Genomic DNA, 13844 nt, shown 5'->3' on the forward strand with positions numbered 1-13844 from the left:
CAATCTATGTGGCCATGTCCTGAGAACTTTATTTTTTGTTTTTAAAAATTTGTACAACAGGAAGGGAGAGGGGTGGTAGGAGGGCCAGAATACTAAAAAGAGGATATTCATCATATCACATACCATATTTTGATAATAAGATATTTGTTATATATTTGTAATATGTTTGATATTTTGAAGATATACTTCAGATATTTTGATCACATACCATATTTTAATACTAATTTTAATTAAATTATAATTTATTACTGTTAATTAAAATTCAACCACTGAATCACATGACCAAAGAGAAACAGTAAAAACACTCTATCATCTTGCTACTAAAAAAGTATTTCAATGTGCTGCCTTAATGAGGTAAGACTGCTATCAATATTACTGTTACTGGGAATGAATATGGAGTGTCTGTCGAAAATAATTTTCTATTAGATGCACAGGATTTAAAATGAACACACCATGTATATTTTTACAATCATTATATTGTTGGGACACATGCTATATAATAAGAACAAAGATACTAACGTGTTTCTTGTAAACACTCTATTGCTGGACTCTGTTTTCTAAAACATTTTTCTATCCTTGCTCTGTGGTTAAGTTCATAACTTTCAGTTATGATTATTACTGTGTATTTGCCTCCATCCTCTTCCCTTATACTTTCCTTTCTCTGTTTCCTGGCCTTTCTTTTAAAAGAACAGTGCTCAGCACTAGTCCACTTCAGGCAGTCAGCTTCTGCTCCCTTTGTCTCTTTTTTCTTTCTTGCACCCAGAGCTCAATCACATGTTTTTATTCTTTTTTTACCTATAAAACTCTCCCTCCATAATCCATCCTCCAAGGTTAGAGTTTGTTTTGCTTATAAAAAATCGCTTCCTCTTATATTCCCCTGTCTGGTCTTTCCCTTTTCCCTCCATTATCTTATTGAATAAAAAGTATGTCTACACCCAGATTTACATATGTGTATTCTTCCCTTCTTTGAATAGTACAGATATGAGGTAGGACAGCTCATCCTCATTAAGACCAATAATTTCTTCAACCTTCCCCTAACTTTACCTCCCAGCCCCCTACTGTTTTTCCTACCTTTCCTTTCTTATTTTAAGATCATCAAAATGAAACAAAACCATATACTGGTCCTCTTGTCTTATGTGATTCCCTTTATGACCTCTGATATGAGGGTTCAGAGTGGACATTTTAATCATCTTCCAAACTATTCATCTTTGTTTGGTCCATTATATTTGCTCACTCACATTTACCAATTTTATGTATCTCTTTACTCCATGTTCGTATTTTAAATTTGTGTAGCTCTTTTCATTAGGAAATCCTGGAAATCCTCTATTGTATTAAAAATCCCCTTCCCCCCATAGGATCACACTCAGTTTTGTTGGGTAAATTTGTTGGAAACACACTTGACACTAATAGGTATCAAGGAAAATTTATTACAGCAGAGTTCAGAGGAATTGAACACTTTGGCCAAAGTGGACCCCACCCTCTTTTCAGGAAGAGGGAGTCGACACAGAAGTGAGATTGGCTTTATATAGTTAATTCAGGATGAATCCTCCCATCAGGAGACAGATTGGTTCTTTCTCCATTAGGTCACCAGCTTCTCTATATGCCCATTACATAACCAACCCTGGTGTGCTTCCCCCCTCCCAAACATGTTTTAACATAGGACCCATGATCAGAAAATGGAGAGATAATTTTATGTGGGGTGTGTCTGCTTATACACATGAGGTTCATTAAGCAAGTGCAGTGAAGAAAAGTTTTCTCCAGGTTGTTCTCGGTCATATTCCCCAACTGGTTCAGGCCAGTTTTGGGCCTGGACCTACTTATCAACACTTTTGTGACTTTCTGAAGGCCACTGTCTGTCTCCTGATTGGTTGAGTCCACCTGCAGTTTGTTAGCTTTCTTATTATATGACTTATTCTCAATGACTTTATCGACTGATAACTTCTGTGGAAACAACTTTTTGCTGTCTCTCATAAATTATTTTTGGCTTTATTTCTATTTTTTGACTTCTGAAATATTAAAATTCAAACTCTCTGTTCCCAATAGTGGTAGCTACTAAAATCTTGGGAGATCCTGTGGCTTTTTAGTACTTGAACTCTTTCTTTCCAGCTGATTGCAACATTTTTTCTTTCCTCTGTAATCTCTAGGTTTTAGCTATACTGTTCCTGGGAGTTTATTTATTTTTGTTTGGGTTTTCTTTTTTCCAGGAGGTAACCAGTGCATGTTTTTTCTATTTTTGCTTTGCCCTCTAGTTCTAAGATATTGGGGCAATATTCTTCTTCTTAAATTATTTCTTGAATTATGCTTTGAAGGCTCCTTTTTTGTTTCTGTCTTTCATACAGTCCAATGAGCTTCTTTTTTTTCTTTGCTTTGGTGGTAATCAGGGTTAAGTGCCTTGCCCAGGTTCACACAGTAGTAAGTGTCTGAGACTGGATCTGAATTCAGGTCCTCCTGACTCCAGGCCAGTGCTCTGTCCACTGTGACACCTTCTCCGATGATTTTCAAATCCTCTCACCTTGATCAATTAGTTTGATCAAATGTTAGAGATACCTTACATTTCTCCTATTTTCAACTTTTGACTGTTTTTGAGGCAGCCAGTTAGTGAGGTAGATAGAGCCACAGACCTAGAGTCAGGAAGATCAGGCTTGAAATCCAGCCTCAGATACTTACTAGCTGTGCAACCCTAGGCAAGTCACAACTTAGTTTCCTCATCTGTAAAGTGGGTATTATAATAATAGCATCTACCTCCCAGATTTGTTTTTGAGGATAAAATGAGATAACTGCAAAATGCTTAGTACAGTGTCTGGTATACAGTAAGAGCTATATAAGTGTCAGCTAGTATTATTATTATTTCTACTTCCATTACATATTTATATGACTATCATCCTACTCTAGCTAGCTCATCACCTTCTGCCTAATGTAACAGCCTCTTAGTTGGTCTCTCTCCCACTGCAAAGCATCCTTCACATGGATGACAAAGTGATTTTCTTCAATTATAGATCTGACCATGTCAAACTTCTATTCAATAAACTCCAATAACTCTCCATTACTTCTAAGATCAAATACAAATCCCCCTGTTTGACATTTAAATCTTCGACAAACTCTTCTACATTATTCCCCTTCTCGTAATCTACAATCCGGTCAAACTAGCCTTCATGTTACCCTTTCCAGCTGGCATTCCATCTTTTGTCTCCTGCCTTTGCACCCTGGCTGTCTCTCATGCCTTCTTCACCTCTGCCTCTTAGATTGCCTTGCTCCACAAGAAGCTTTCTGTTTCCCACCCTCACCCCAACTCTGAATATACTTGTTGGTATATTATCTCTCGAGACAGAAAGGAACCTAGGTGATGGAGGGGACTGTTTCATTTTGTCTTCCAATCCCTAGTGCCTAGCATATGGCCTGGCATGTAGCAGGCATTTAAGAAAGGCTTGATGACTGGTTGATTTATCTCCTCCATCACCTAACAATCTTCTGCATATACCAAGTCCTTAATGTTTTTTAAGCTCTGTCAGGTGTGTGGGAGAAGAGTGAATGAGGTGGTGCAGAATCATTCCCTTTTGGGAAGGATATATTGGCCTTGTTATTTAGTCATTTTTCAGTTGTGTCCCATTCTCTATGAGCCCATTTGCGTTTTTTGTTTTGTTTTGTTTTTTTTGTCAAAGATACTAGAGTAGTTTGTCATTTCCTTCTCCAACTCTTTTTACAGATGAGGACCTGAGGCAAATAGGGTTAAGTGACTCAGCCAGGATAACACAACTATTAAGTGTCTGAGGCCAGATTTGAACTCAAGAAGATGACTCTTACTGACTTCAGGCCTGACACTATCTACTTTGCTACCTAGCTGCACTTAGGTTGGGTGAGATGATCTCTAAAGTTTATCAGAATTCCAAACCTCTATGGAATGGCATGCATTAGCTGTGGACTACTGTTAAACAAGCAGCAGTACACAGCCCAACTCCATATATAGCATCAGGGCAGTGGAAATTCATTTGAAACCAAAGTTTGGGAAAATAAGCCAAGAGGCTATTAAGAACATGATAAACTAAGGGAAGAACAAGGACAAATTAATGAAGGCTCATCAGATCTATGCTGTGTGGATGTGTTAAATCCATGTCTCTTCATTCACATAGCATCATGATGAATTAGCACATCACTGGCATCATCTTTAAATCACAAATAGCAGCTACAAGTTACCACATTTCCAAGAAATTTCTTGCATATTGCCTGAAAAGCATTTTAAAACAATATATGCAATTATAATAATGTAAAAGAAAACAATACTTAAAAATTAGAAGTCAGATTAAATGCAATGATCTCTTGCTTTTTTTAAAAATCACTGCACCAATTTCAAAAGACATCCTACTTCCTTTTAGCAGAAAGATGGTGGACTATGGGAGCGGAGTGCTGAATATGTTCAAGATGCTATGTCTAGGTTGATTGGTTTTGCTAACTTTTTATTTGTTATAAGGCAGAGTTCTATGGGGGAAGTGACTGTGGTATAAAAAAGGCATCAACAAAATTATTTAAAAATAAAAAGGACTGCCAATTTTCCAAAGAGAATTCAGTTCCCTCTTTGTCCTATAAATTCTGGGCCCACGTCAGTATAGTCTGGACAATGTACAATCTTTATTCTTGGTGACATGTAAAACACAATTTAATAGGAATAATAATCATCATAAAACTATTTAAATAATTAGAATATCTGAATAAAATCTAAAATAACTATATAATAAATTACCAAATAGATATTTGCATCTTTTCACCTTTCATCTAAATGCTCTGGCATTGTTTGGACATAACCTATCCACCATTAAGATATTGTACATCATAATTTTTAAAATTAATTACTAAAATGATGAGCTAGCTGGTTTTTCTGTCCTAGCAGCAGAAAGACTGTCATAAAGTAACGGATAGCAATTCCACCAGAATTTAAACAGATATGGAGAAAATGTTCCCTTCCTTCTATACCCTAAGGGAGTAACCCCACATTCTGCTCCCATATCTCCAAAGATACACAAGGGCTTATTACAGGCATGATCCAGGGAATAAAAGGATCAAATAAGGCAGAGCCAGAAACAGTACAAGTATAGTGATTCTGTTACTAAGAAGATTACCGAGACCCATCAATGCCACCCCCCAACACCTCCTCCCTTAAGCTAGATTTTCAGAGTTATGGTCAGTGTGCAGAAAAACCTGAGTGTGATTGTTTAACACTCATCTAAGACTATAGCAAGGGACAAACAATTAGCTTGGGAAAGTAAAACTGCTTGCAGTAATTCCAGTTTTCTCCCCTCCACAGCTCTGTGATAAGTGCTGTTAAGACTTGCAGAGGCAAAAAGATAACAAAATAACTACTAAATCATAAACCACAGCTAATCATTTACTTAGCTTATATTAACACAAATATTTTTCCATGCAAATGATATCTAAAGACTTGTAATTTGTGTTTGCTGGATTCATGTGAAACAAAAGGCTTCCACTTTGCAACTCTGCAGAATATTTAAAAGTACACCTCAGGTATTTGCTAAAACGTGGTAAAATTGAAGTCATTATTCATGAAGTTCCAGTATGAAGTTTGTCTTTGATGCAATGGAGGCTTGAGGCATTTGTTCCAAGTATTCACTTATAGAATGTGTCTTGTTTCTGAACATGGCACTGTCATTAGGAAAGATGGGATCAACCACAGGGTTCAGAATACAAATGTACTTTTTTAATGCTAAGAAGACGTCACTCATTGAAGTGGTTTCACAGCTATATACTTTGCACATCATACAAAATTTATGTGGCTTCCATATTATCCATAAATGTCTTAAAGTATCATAATAAAATCACTTTTAAAAAATCAATAGATTATGAAGGACCGTTATTTTAAGTACCATTATTAGAACTCAAAGAAAAAAATCCAAAATCTTTGAAACTGAGGAAACTTCGTTCAATCGAGAAACACAAATCAAACATCTTCACAATGTATTCTAATTAAAAGAGCACCAGCTTTGGTATCAGAGGACCTGAATTCAAATCCTCATTCTGATGCTTACCAACTGTGTATAATCTTAGAAAAGTAATTTAAACCCCCATTAGGCCTCAATTTCCTCAACTGTAAAATGAGGGGATTGGACTAGATGGTCTTTGAAGTACCTGTTAACTCCAAACCTATGCTCCTATTGCCTATGACACTTAGTATTTGAGTATTACATAAAACACATTTTTTAAAAGTCTCCTTTGAGGTACAGTTTTCCAGAACTTCACAGAGCATCTTTACTCAATAGAATTATTTGGAAGAAAAAAAATGCATCTTATAATATATGAGAGGAGGCATGGTTCAGTGTATAAGGCACAGGATTTGGGTGTCAAGAAGGCTCAACTGGAATCTTTCCACTACCATTAGCTGGGTGCAAATCACAATGTCTCTGGACCTCAGTCTCCATATCTGTTAAATGAGAAGGTTTGATTAAACCTCTAAAGTTCCTTCAAATTCCAACTCTATGAATTTATAATCTGCTTAGATCCTCAAAAATTACAGAAGGCTGTAAGAGCTGGATCTTCAAGAAAGATAAGTTTTCTAAAAAAGAAAAAAAAAAAGGAAGTCATAGGGGGAAAAACTACCTTGATTGGAACAAAGAATTAATAAAAAAAATAAGGCTGAAAAGATAGGTTGTGTTTAAACTGTAATAGGCTCATATAAGTTTTAGAGCTAAAGGGTTTGAACTATGATGGTCTCAATGTGAATGGAGAGGTGATGGACATGGAGGTATGACGCAAAGGACCTGACAACCAATTGTTGGGAAGGAGTGGGAAGAATCAAAGTAATCATGACTAGGGGACTTTAAACCTGAATGAATGAGAGGACAGTGGCACTATCAACAAAAATAGGGAAGTTGGAAGAAAGGTTTAGAGGAAGAGATGAGTTTGATTTTGGAGGTGTTAAACTTGACATTTATCTTCAGGAAGCTGCAGCATTAGGGGAATGTTTTATGTTATTTATAAACACAGACATCAATACAGAAAATAAGAATATCTTTAATCTAGACATTTTTAAATCCCTTTAAATCTATTCAATAAAGTTCCTATAGGATCTGTAATTTTAGAGCTAAAATTTTGTTACTGTGGTGGTTATCTCCAGTATGAGAACTCCCTCCACCAATAAAACTACAACTCCTATAACTTAGTGGGTTAACTGACTTGTCCTAAGACACATAGCTAGTGTAAGAGTCAAAGGCAGAATTTAAAGCCAGTTCTTCCACACTCCTACCCCTTTATGCACTGTCTCAAAATTTACTTAAGCTTTCTGGAGTTGACATAAATTTTTTATGTAACAATGAATTCTCTTTAGTGGCTCAATCAAATTTAAAATCATCTGTTTAGTTTGTTTAGGTATTGCGACATGGTATAGTCTGGAGTTCAAATCCACAATGGAAAAGTCATTTAACTTGAGTCTCAATTTCATTAGTAAAATGGAGTAAAAAACACAGTATTACCTACTCACTGAGTTGTGGGAAAAACCCTAAAACACTAAACAAATGTGAGCTATTACTACTGCTGGAAGTATAGGTGCAATCCTTTAAGCAAATCCAATATAGAATATTCAGATTTCTACATGTACACAACTGTGTGTGCGCGTGTGCACGTGCACATATGTGTGTGTGTTCTTGACAGAGAGAGAGGGAGGCAGGTAGTAACTGGTCTATATATATATATCTTGTGGGGTAGTCTACAAAATGGAGCCATGGGATGACTACAAAGTTTAGAAGATCAACCAATCCAGACTGAGGAGTCAAATCTCACTCTCCCAGTGATGGACAATCATGGGGTTTTGTCTCCTACACAACCACACCTTTTTAATCTCCCAACACTACCCAAGGCCTCTCTTCTAGCAATGTAAATTCTCAACCTCTACCAGTTTGGCAGCAACTGTGGTTCCTACAGCTGTCATAACCTAACCCAGTCTGGGTATCTGCACAACAGCTGTGCAGATGCTGCCAAGAAAATCCTCTTTTTTCCAGTGTGCCCAATACCCTATCCCCCAGCAGCTGGTCCAACATAGAGGGCAGATAAGAATTCCTGATCCCTTTTCCACATCAGTGAGATAGTGAGTTGCACCAGATGAATAGGCCTGGATGGGTTGTGTTCTGCAGTGCAAACTTCATTCCATTCTTTTCTCTACATCCACCTAACTTCCAAACTTCCCTATTACAGTGGAGGATACTATTATCCTTCTAATCACTCTGGTTGGCAACTTCTGGGTCATCCTCAATTCCTCACTCTATTCACTTCACATATATCTTGTTTCTCCTTCCATATTTCTTTCATCTGCCCACTTCTATCTACTCATACAAGCCCCATCTTAGTTCATGCTCTCATCATCTCTCCTCAGGGTCCTTGTCTCATTTCCCCCTCCCCATCCATCCTCCAAGATCACATCAGGACCTTACTTGCTAAATTCTAGGAGCTCTCAATTGACTCTGGGATCAAATATCATATAATTTTTATCCTACTCTTTTTTATTTCATTTTTTGTCAGTATATTTATATACTGACATATATATAATTTTTATATCTATATATTTATATCAGTATATTTATAGGTATACATTTTTGTCCTATAATTATATACATAATTAGTAGTAGAGTCATGCATGTATATAATTTACAAACAGACAAATATATGTTTGAAGGTGTACATGCTCAAAAATGTTTTACTGAGGATATGTGATCAAAAGATGGAGGCGACTGCTCTAATGTGCTTTAAACATAATTCTATAAAAATTTCACTTTCATACAGCTCTTCAAAGACTTCTAATTGTATAAAACAAGGTACATCTATTTTTCAGTCCTGGAAACTCATAGCAATTTCTTGCAGACATTTTTAAGGGTAAGAGTATTTAAGACACGACCTTTGTCCAACTGCCATAAAAATATGCTTAAGAGTGAGGAGCCACAAGGTGGTTACATTGAGCTTAATGGACAAACCGTTATTACTTCCCTTGACTATGGCATAAAGTTATAAAAGATCTCTACTGTACTCTAAAATACTTTTACATTCCTGTAATTAAGGTCTTTACAGCAAATATGATGTGAAATTCAGCAAAGAAATTTCTACTAAATAATCATACTATATATATTTATAAATATTAATTTAATTATTATAGTTTAAATGGAAACATGCAGCAATAATCAAAATGATGAAATATATATTCAAGAAACTAAAATGGTCCCTTTTAAAAAAATGTTTGCTATTTTTATATAATACCATCGAGCATATTTTTCCTGCTAGTTATTCTTACTCAATGCTCCACTCTTTTCAAAGGACAACACCAATGATTTTAGTGTCAATTGCATTTTAACATAATACAACCATTTAGACCCTCGACAATTACACAAATATACATATACAAAAGAAAGTCTAATCTTTTAGCTTTAAAATTATGTCTATTAGAATTTAATTTCATAGCGTTTTAACAGTAAGCTAAAATTAAATATAAATAATTAGAGTAGTTCTAGAGCAGTTCTAGAGTGAAATGGCAAAAAGGGAACTTATCAGGTTTCTTTTAAATTTAAGGAAATTAAAACAGGAAACACTCAAAACAATGACTGAAGTTTTCTTGGTTAGCCTAATTTTTAGTCTGACAAAGTGGTGTTGTGACAAAAGCACTATACTTGAGGTCATACGACCTGTGTTCAAGCCCCAGCTCCATTCTCTCTTAGCTGTATGACATCAGACAAGTAACTTAATCTCTCTGAGCTTCAGTCTCTTCATAAGGAGAGCAGGGAGATGTGCTGTATTCCTCATCTACTTCACAGGGTAGCTACAGATCAAACCAAGCCTACACAAATGCTGTTATTCTGTATAAGTGATAAAAAATAATATAAATATTTTAACAGGTATACTATTTACTAAGGCATAAGATACATATGTGGCATAGTATATTATACATCTTTTAAGTTTGTTAAGTTTCCTTTATGAAGAATATGTGTATGGTCACTGAAAAAAAATCCCAAGAAAAAGCAGATGGATGTTGGGCTGGAATTTGAAATGGTCTATGCTGCTGCATAGATCCTAGAGAGAATGTGAAGGATAAGTATTAAAAGAAAGGAGGATTTTTCAAATATATAACATGAAAAGTTTGTCCTAAATCTAAAAGGAACGCACAACTCTTCTCTAAAAATACACTGCCCAACATTTCCCAGTCATTTTATTGTTAAAGCCATGTCAGCAGTTCCATTTTGTATGTTTAACTTTCTAGTCTTTACAACTGTCATTAAAAAAAAAGCCACTTACAAGCTAAAAAGCCAGCTCACAAGTTAGATCCTTTAAAGTTTCTAATATAAAATAATTAATTAATTTACCTGTTTTTCCCTCTGAATCTATACCAAGTGCTACCAAAATAATCAGTCAACAACTTGGTAGATTTAGTCCATCTTGGAAGTTAAGTATTTTCTGAACAATAATGTTTCTCTCCTTCCTATCTTCCACAATGCTTTGAGAAAGATAAAAAGAGATGGATATTTATGACCTAAAAGGTTTATAAGATGCTAGTGATACTATTAAAACACGAATACAAATTGCAAAGCTACATGAACTGCTGGGCTCTCTGCTACAGAGTGATTACTTTAGGAAGCCTAAAACATTTCCTAAGAGAACATTTCTATTGCAGATTTATTATTTTGCTCATACTTGTGACAGCATGTACACCAAAGGCCATAACTGTTATTTTTTTTTTTAAAAGACTCATCATTATCATCATTAACAAGCATCTACTTGGGTTTATTTCATCCTTGGGACCAAGGAAATTTGACACGGGTAGAGAGAGAGGTATCCCTAGAAAGGCAAAACTGAACGGGACCAAAAGTAACCACCTGCTGCCCATCCCAAAGACGCAATCGACTCTGAATCTCTCCACACTATCTTTCCTCTGCCTTGTTTCCTAAACAGGCCGGTCCATTTCAAACAAAATAGCCCCCGCCCTCCGCGGCAGAACCAGAAGGAGCTCTCTCTCCAGGGGGTCACTGGAGCTCACCAAACAAATGAACCAGACAGGGTGGGGGGAGGGCAGGCAGGGATGCTCGGGCTCTTTCCCTAGATCAGACCCGGCACCCGGAGGAAGGGGACCGGAGGTCGCGTGAGGTCACAGGTGGGAGGGAGAGGGGGAGGTCCCGGGGCCCCGAGCCCCTCCCTCCGTCCATCCTCAGGAGCCCTAGACCAAGGTCCGTGCGTCGCCGCCGTCGGGAGGCAGCCGCGGGGCAGGACCCCTCCCCGGCCCCGAGGAAGGGCTCCCCAGGACCGGCCGGCCAGGCGGGAGCGGGCCGGGGGGAGGCGCTGGAGGCCGGGCCGCCGCCTCTCCCAGTGTCCCACGCTCTCCGGCCGAGGGCAGCCCCTCTTCCCCTCACGCCGCCCGTACAGGTCCTTACCGGGCTCCTCGCCTAGCGACAGGTGGTGCTGCTGGCTGCCGGCCAATGGATCCCCCTCCACCTGCCCAGACGGTGCTCCTTCCCGGCCGTGGAGCCGCCTCTTCTCCCTCCCCTTGTCCGTGCGACTCCCGGGCACGGGCTGCGCTCCGGCTGAAGGAGGCGGCCTGGCGGACACTAGCGAGATCCGGTAAAGGGGCGGGGTGCAGGGAAAGAGATGGGTGGGCGCGGCCTCGTCGTCGAGGCGCCCCGACCAATGGAGAAGCGGGATTCCACGATGAAGGGGCGGGGCCGAGCCACGCGTCGTCTCCTCCGGCTCCCCCCTAAACTCCTCCCCTTTCGTCCTCTTCCCCCTCCCGCTACCGCACTGCTCATTTCCCCCTCCCCCTTCCCCTCCCCACCTCTCTCAGTTATCAGCGCGAGCTGCCCTGCGCTCGGGGGCCCGAGGAGAGCCCCGAGCGAAACGCGGAAGCTGGGGCCGCGCCCTCCTGCTCGGAGATGGAAGCCGGGGCCAGGGGGCCCCGGCGCGCGCCCCGGACTGCTGGGCTTGTGCTGTGAGGGAGCTGCTTGGGGCAGGGACCGGGGCTGGCCGGGAAGAGGCTCCGATTTGGCGCCAGGGGCAGGAGGCGAGGAAGAGGAGGAGGGTGGGGGGAGAAGTAACGGACCCCGGCCCGCTGAGGTCACGTGCATTCGGGGGAAGACGGGGAAGGGGAGGGGGCGTCCATCCTTTGTGTGCTGCCGGGCTTGGCGGAGGGGCCTCGCGCTCGGAAGCCCCGGAAGACGGACCCTAAAGAGGAAACCGAATGAGACCGCGCCCGGGTCCAGTCTTGTCGGCAGTAACCCCCAGTCCTTGGCCCGGGGGGAGAATGGGGCCAAGTGTCCCCGGAGTTATTCCATTCAGACATGGAGGGGGCTGCTCCTTGCTGAGCCCTGGGAGATTCCATGCCCTTCTGGGCGCTTCCCTTGGGATACTGGGGGAGAAAATACACACCCGAGGGAGATGTAGGAAGTGCAAGAAAGAGGCTTATGCAACAGTTACTTTGATAGAATTATGTCCCTAGGTAGCCAGGTTTGTTGGTAAGTAAGAAAGCCTGATGATGCAGAAGGCTTTCATTTTATGTGTTGCTACTTTGGTGAAGTTACTGTATCAATTTTTTCAGGTTAGTCTCTTGAGTTTCCTGAAACAATTGTATCATCTGAAAAAATATTGTTTCTTCTTTGCCAATGTTTATTTCCTCATTTTGTTCTCTTCTGGTTTACCTCTTCCTGATTCATTCAATAAAAATTTACTAAGGACCTCCTATGTGTCAGGCACTGGGGATACGAAAAGAGGATAAAGACAGCTCCTGCTCCCATGGAACTTAAAATCTAATGAGAGATATCTTGCACATACAAACCAAGCTATACACAGGATAAATGGAAAATAATTAAAAGACAGAAAGTACTGGAATTAAGAGATGTTAGGGAAGGCTTCTTGTAAAAGGTGGGATTTTAGTTGGAAAGAAAAGGAAGCCAGGAGATGGAAATGAGAAGGGAGAGAATATCTGTAGCACAGAAATGAACGTCTTGCTTTGAAATAGCCAGGAGGCCAGTGTCCCTGGATTGAAGAGTATCTTTCAGAGAATAAGATGCAGGAGAACTTGGAAAGGTGGGAGAGGGCTAGGTTGAGAAGGGCTTTCCTTCACACCAACACAGAATCAAGATGGCTAGCCATACATCCTCAGATACCAGTCCAGGCCTAATTCCTGCTTCCTTTCAGTGTTCCTGTTCCTTTCAGTGTTTTTAAATGAAATATCAGTATTGGCTGCCAGCCATTTGTTAGGCACTGTACTAGGAGATGAGGTTGTAAAGGCAAAACATGAAACTGGGGATTCTTTACCCCACTAGTAGTTGTACTGGGGTTCAGTAATAGGGCTCTAAGATTTACAAAACATCTTACAAAAATCTCATTTTATCCTCGCAACAACCCTGGGACTATTATTTGGGAGAAGTACAGTGACTTGCCCAGGTCTCACAGCTAGTAAAAGCCGGAAGGGGAATTTGAGCTTTTCCTGACTCTTGCCTTCCAGTATGCTGTACATTACACATACTGTTTGCTACCTGAGGTTTGATACAAAGCTAGGTTACTAGGTCTGATTGTTTCTGTTTAGTGTCTTCTGTTTATTGACATTTTGATTTAATGAATGCCAGTTAGTTTTGATGATCTGATGAATATAGGAACAGTACTAAATCTATAAATAAATAGGTAGTATCATTTTTATTTTATGGTACAACCTAGCCATTAACAATGAATGTTATTTAAATTTTTATTTTTAATAGAATGTTTTGCATTCATAGTCATATTAGTCCGGAGGGCCTCTTGGTCACCTTCCATATTTTAATGTATTTTTAAGTTATTTTTAATGGAATTAAATTTCTTGTCTTTTCTAGCTCATGATTTTT

General features: G+C 39.5%; 1 protein-coding gene across 2 annotated transcripts in view; it reads right to left on the reverse strand.

The window, feature by feature from the left end:
• The window catches only part of ME2 (malic enzyme 2), an 81386-nt gene extending 69800 nt beyond the window's left edge, over nucleotides 1–11586 (reverse strand). The window contains exon 1 of one of the 2 annotated variants that reach the window (XM_072606023.1): nucleotides 11406–11586. The gene's annotated coding sequence lies outside the window, so the exon portion shown is untranslated. The remainder of the gene's footprint in view (nucleotides 1–11405) is intronic. The other variant, XM_072606024.1, reaches the window with a different exon arrangement.
• Nucleotides 11587–13844: the final 2258 nt, after the last annotated feature.

The sequence above is a fragment of the Notamacropus eugenii genome, chromosome 4, assembly GCF_028372415.1.
Source record: "Notamacropus eugenii isolate mMacEug1 chromosome 4, mMacEug1.pri_v2, whole genome shotgun sequence".
Lineage (NCBI taxonomy): Eukaryota > Metazoa > Chordata > Mammalia > Diprotodontia > Macropodidae > Notamacropus > Notamacropus eugenii.